The 6,352-nt window shown below is 36.1% G+C and overlaps 1 pseudogene across 1 annotated transcript; it reads left to right on the top strand.

The window, feature by feature from the left end:
• The first annotated feature begins 5,585 nt into the window (after positions 1-5,585).
• LOC311612654 (nuclear nucleic acid-binding protein C1D-like) lies at positions 5,586-6,017 on the top strand (annotated as a pseudogene). The gene has a single exon. The product of its transcript is annotated as a nuclear nucleic acid-binding protein C1D-like (transcript).
• The last annotated feature ends 335 nt before the right edge of the window (positions 6,018-6,352 follow it).

Below are 6,352 nucleotides of genomic sequence, written 5' to 3'. Positions count from 1 at the left end.
TCAACTGAAAGGATTAATATTTAATTAAACTATAGCCTAACCATACTCAATAAACCATATTTACTATCTATGGGAAAGTATTGAAATTTATTACAATGGATTTTAATTAGAAATTGGTGTAACTACTATAAAAGCTAAGATAGTAAACATGTCAAGATCATATTTTACCACTATTTTTATTGTGGAGAAGGTTGTGATGGTTGTTATTATCTATTGATTATCTGTTTCAATGAATTACTTTAAAATGTTGACCTCTTTTATGAGAGCTTTAAATGCTATTTTTAAAGAGAATTTTGAATCTCTTATTCTGCAATTGTTAAGTATTTATGTCCCTTTCCTAAAAATAAATAAACAAAGACTAAAATATGTCAAACATAAGGACTATGAAATATATAAAATATATATAACATAAATTCTCATCCTTTTTGGATTTTTGCCAAGCATTGTATCATAATGAGGCAGACTTGGAAAGGCTGTTTATAATCATCTAGTCTAGTCATTTGTTCTTAGGAACACAATATAAAGAAATGGAACTATCAGTGTGAAAAATCATTTGTCTCTTGCTTGAGAAAAGTGATATGTATCCATCTGGTTAAATAATTCTTCCTGTATGGTTGCAAAAGTCCTCTCCTAGCACATAGTCTGCACTCATTCCAGTAAAAGGGTCCTTGTGGGTGAAGGTATGTCAGGAAAAGAGCAGAACTTAGTCTGTAACAATTTGATTACTAATATTAGCTGTTGCCTTGGGTTTTGAAATCAAATTATGCAACAATAAGGAACACCTACATATTCTTTCTTTTCCAAAAATCTATATTCCTTTTTTTTGCCTAGCTCTGGCTAAAATGCAGACTTTGCATTTGTGGATAGAATTAGTGATCACATGGATACTAAGAAAAAGCAGAACTATCAGATTTCAGAAACCTGTTTCTGACAGCCTTTCATTTCTGGAGACAAATTCTAATCCTAGGGATGATAATATTTATGCTTCTAAGTAAAAGTTTTATGGATATGTGAATAATTTTAATAAAATGAATTTTGGCTGTTTGGAAACAAAAACTGGATGAATTTATTGTTCCCATGAATAAATTCTGCACCCTGGGATAGCTAAAATCTATGTGCCTTGGGAGAAAGGAGAAGAGAGAGAAACTACTATTCTTGAAAAGCCAACAGAATTGGGAAGCAGCTGGATGAAATGCTAATCTTGGTAAGCCCCAGGGCTTACCAAGAAATGGAAATTTTGAGAAAAGAAGATATTTTATCTTTTCTGTGATAAGTAAGTGTTCCAGATGTGAGTCTTAAGCTCTGCACAGATTCCATCCTGGGTGCTCTCAGAGTCTTGTAGCTTGGGAAGGGAATGTGTAGTGAGCTCTATGGGTCACCCTTAATCATATCTAGGTGGTAGGGTAGAGAGGATTCTGAGAGGGAAAGGCTAATAAAAGAAAGCCTTGTGATATCCAAGTGCTCAAATACAAAACCTCACCTTGTGGTCAGAGGGGAGCATCACCACACTCCTGTCTGCAAACTTGTCTGAAAGGTGGGGCTGGCAGAATTTCAAGGAGTGCAGCCAGCGTTTTTAGGGTTTTAGCTTCATTAGGATTCCTCGGCTTTTTTCATTCTTTAGGGACTGTGTCAGTTCACTTGCTCATTTCCTGAGTGTACCGGGTGTGTGTGTGGGGGGGGGGGGGGGGGGAGAGCGGGCAGTCTGTCCTTCTAATAATTTGTTTAAAATGGGGAGGAGTGAAAGGAAGGAAAAAGAAGGATGCAAAAGTAGATCAGAAAGCAAGAAATGAGGGAGGGTTCTAGGACACCTGTTTTTCTCTCCAAAAAGCAGGTATTTCCCTAATGCCAAGGATTATTAAAATGATCACATCAAAATATCTTTGGAATATAGCAATAGGGTGTATATAGATAGTAGATTGCACATCATACATAGTACATTGTGCAATAGTTAATTAGCCTTTTTAAAAAATGTGGTAAAAATACAATATAAAATTTGCCATGTTAAACCTTTTTTTTTTTTTTTTTTTTTTTTTTTTTTTAACATTTACAGCCTTTATTGGTAGGATGTAGTCATTATGCCAAAATTCAGCCATCAAAATTCAGCCATCAGGGGAAACTGGATACACACACCCATACATACACACACACACACACACACACACACACACACACGCACAGAAACTTCTATGTACAGAAGCAGACATAAATGGAGGTAATGATTCTACAAGCCAAAGAATGCTAAAGATTGCCTGCACAGTGCCAGAAGCCAGGTGAGAGGAGGGCAATAAATGTTCTTTCATGGGCCCCAGAACAAACCAACCCTGCAGACAACTTGATCTTGGACTTGTAGCCTCTGTAGGTGTGACAAATGAATTCCTGTTATTGAAGCCACCCAGCCATGATACTTTGTTATAGCAGCCCTAGAAAATAAATACAGACTATATATTTTTTAAAGGCAGTAGAACATTCCTTAGTGATAGCAATTCCATGCCCTTGTTATGATGGAGTTAGGTGGTATTCCTTCTTTCCAGGGAACTTGCCATTGTCACAGTTTATAATAAAGAAATCAGCTAGAAGTTCTCACAATAATAAAATAGCAGAAAAGACTACAAGTTGAAAATACTTTCCATTTGAGAATCTTTTGTTGCTAAATGAAAAGTAAAAGTGTGGCTGATTTTATTCTCTACTCTTAGAATCAAGTTACAATTATGAAATATTTGTGAAACATTTGGGATTTTGCACAAAAACTGAAATGGGAAAAATTTTATAAATTTCCTACATTTCCTTATAAAATTTATAATCATACAAACAGATATTTGAAAGTACATAAATGTGAGTAACTAAATTTTTGTTTGTAAAAACTTTAAAATCAGTTTCTTTATTTTGAAATATATATTTTTATTGATTTCAGAGTGGAAAGGAGAGAGAGAGAGAGAAACAGAGACATAAATGATGAGAGAGAATCATTGATCAGCTGCCTCCTGCATGCCCCATACTGGGGCTCAAGCTTGCAACAAAGGTATGTGCCATGACCAGGAATTGAACTGTGACCTCCTCCTGTTCATAGGTTGATGCTCATCCCCTGAGCCATGCCAGCTGGGCTAAAATTGGTTTCCATGAATCTCAGACAATATTGAAAATTATGGAATCTTATAAAATTATTCCACTTGAAAATTTAGGTAAATTTAAAATAAAATTTCTCTGACACATTCAAGTATCAATGTTGATTTTATGTGCTTTGTTGTCAACTTAGATTTTTGTGTGTCTTTAAATGATTTTTATCAGTTTGGACTAATACAAGGTAATAGTAATGAATGAATTTTGTAACCATTTTGTTCAAATTAAAAGTGTTAGTAACTTAACAACCAGGAATAAAAGAAAATTAAAGTAATAATTAAGTAATGTTAATGTGTGGAGGTAATTTTGAACCAAACATGATATTTAAACAGAATAGTTTTAAAAATCCACTTATATTTGTTTATACTTTCTCTTGTTACTTAAGATAAATCTAACTAAATGTTAAATATCCTCTAAGTGGTACATCTTCCTAAATACTTATGTTGTGTTAAAAGATCACTACAAAATATACCTAGTAAATTTAATTCCAGAAATATTGGTCCCCAAAATAAAAGAATAAAAATATATAAGTTTCTTGTGTGTGCTAGTTATGTATTTCCCCCCCAATTATAGATTGTCTTGGTTCATTTAAAAAATAGATAAATAATGTGTATGGGTATTAACTTTTTGTCCTTTTTATTTTAAAACTGGAGACCTGATACAGGAAATTCATGAAGGGCCTTGGCCCCGCCACTGTGGGGACCATCTCTGCCTAGGCCCCCACCTGCTGGAAGGACATCTGGTCTAATTAGCATATTATGCTTTTATTATTATAGATGAAAGATCATGCAGTATTTCCACAATTCTAGTGCTAACATTTTTTGTAGCCATGGTACTTTTATCAAAACTAAGAAATTAACATAACTACAATTCCATGAACTAAACTGCAGTCTTCTGTCTCACCATTGCCCTTTGCATGTTTGAGGATCCAATCGAGATACCACTCTTCATTTAGTTGTCATGTCTCCACAGGTTCCTCTAATCTGTGATTGATTCACAGGTTTCTTTTTTTATGACCTTGACACTTTTGATGAGTATTCGCCACATATTCTGTAGAAGGTCTCTCAGTTTGGATGTGTCTGATGTTTTTCTGTGAATAGACTGGATAACAAACTCCAGTTAAAACTATCACAGAAGCACCCCTGCTTATTACACAATAATGGGCAGGAAATGTGATATTACATTATCTATATACTAGAGGCCTGGTGCATGAATTCCTGCTGGGGGGATGTCCCTCAGCCTGGGCTGGGACCTCTGGCAATCTGGGACCCATAAATCATTTAATACCCAAACTCAGATGTATTGAGCTGAACTCAGAAAAGACAGGAAAGTAATGCCTTATTTTTATTCTTTGAAGCATTGAGCATGGAAAATTTATTGAGGAACGGGACTTTAGGCGGAGATTTCCAACATCTTCTGGAAATTCCACACATAGGGAAGGGACTCAGACCCATGACTCCTGGAGAGTGTCAGCAATGACATTGCGCAGGAATTGTTACTGCGTCATGGCTCAGGAATCTATCACAGGGGAGCCCACAGAGGAAGCAGGCTCTTAAGGTCACTGTTACCACTTGGTTGCTGAGCCAGGAAAACACATGGAAGACTTCTTCTATTTGGGAGATGTATTATGTGCTTACCATGGACCAGGATCCGCTGGTTTAGCCAGATCTACAAAAGTCACAAGAAGGCGAAGTGAGCCCAGGGAAGTTGCAGTCTTTGAGTCTGACTTCTTGGATGGACTCTTTGCTGCTAAAGCTACACCAAGGATGGGCTGCCCAGATCCTGACCCACCACAGGCCCTGCCTCGTGGATCCAGAGCTCTTGGTGCTCAATAGTTGAAATAAGTTGATCATTGGTGTGGCAGCAGAAGGGTGATAAAGAACATTCTTTCACTGCCTTGGCAGCAACTTTTTTTTTTTTCCCCTCCTGGGGCCATTTCTTTGCTATAGGAAATGACACTCAGTTCTAAAATGATGATGATGATAATCCTGATGATGGGAATCCATGGGAGATTAGGTTATGCTTGTCAAGGATCTGGGAGTGAAGGTCACCACTGATGACAGAAAGGTTTGGGATCATGTCATTCATGAAGCAACAAGTGACTAGGAGTTCAGGAAACCATAAAAACCATAATGAATACTGTCATTTATCACTATGCTAAGCACTTTACAACATTATTATTTAATCTCACAACAATCCAGTTAGATTGCTGTTGTTGTTTTTACTATACCATTTACAGAGGAGAGAGACTGAGGCTTCAGACACCAGTCATTCTACTGAATGTCAGGGCCTTGCTTTAAAACAAGATCATTTTTATTAAAAAGTCAATACTAGGAGTTCTGGATATGAATGTTGATGGTTGCACAACAGTGAGAATGCACTTAGTATCACTGAATGAACCACACACTTAAGAATGGTTATGGTGGATTGTTTTCCAGACAGCAGAGTGAAAGCCCAGTGAATTGGTCAGAATGGCAGAAGAAGAAATGAATGAAGACAATCCAGCAGATGTCCATGAGTATTTATCAGCATTTGAGAATTCCCTTGTTTCTGTGGATGGTATGCTGAAGACCATGATGTCTGTTTCAGGAAATGAGTTGTTACAGAAGTTGGACCCACTTGAACAAGCAAAAGTGGATTTAGTTTCTGATTACACATTAAATTCAATGTTTTGAGTTTCTTTGTCAACTCAGGGAATTAATATGAAGGAACAGCCAGTTAGGCAGGAATTGGAACGAATCAGAGTAGAGGTGAACAGAGTCAAAGAGATAACTGAGAAGAAGAAGGCTGTCAAGCTAGACAAAGGCACAGCTTCAAGATTTGTGAAAAATGCCCTCTGGGGACCAAAACCTAAATATGCATCCAAAGTTGCCAGTAAAGAAATAAGTGAAAAAAAGTAACCATTTAGTTCTGATGTACACATGTTCAAAAAGTGCATCACTTTTATTGTTCAACACAAAACAGATGATTATGTGGCAATGCATGATTTAAATGTATTCCTTATTCAATGCATATAAAAATTTTACATTTGAACCTGTAATGCTAAATACATTTTTCTCCAGAAAGATGAAGTTATTGATTTTCCTATAGCATACTGTGAGGTTTTTATTCTTGTGGTATATTGTATATATATAGTTTACCATCTCTCTTGACAGGGATCTGATTTCCTTATATAGGTCAGCCTTTCAAGTACTATTTTATAAGCAACTATGAAATGTAAGTTAAATTTTCTTTG

The sequence above is a fragment of the Pipistrellus hanaki genome (assembly GCF_964339955.1).
Source record: "Pipistrellus hanaki genome assembly, chromosome: 1".
NCBI classification, from domain to species: Eukaryota; Metazoa; Chordata; class Mammalia; order Chiroptera; family Vespertilionidae; genus Pipistrellus; species Pipistrellus hanaki.
This window is presented reverse-complemented; position numbering and strand designations above follow the sequence as displayed.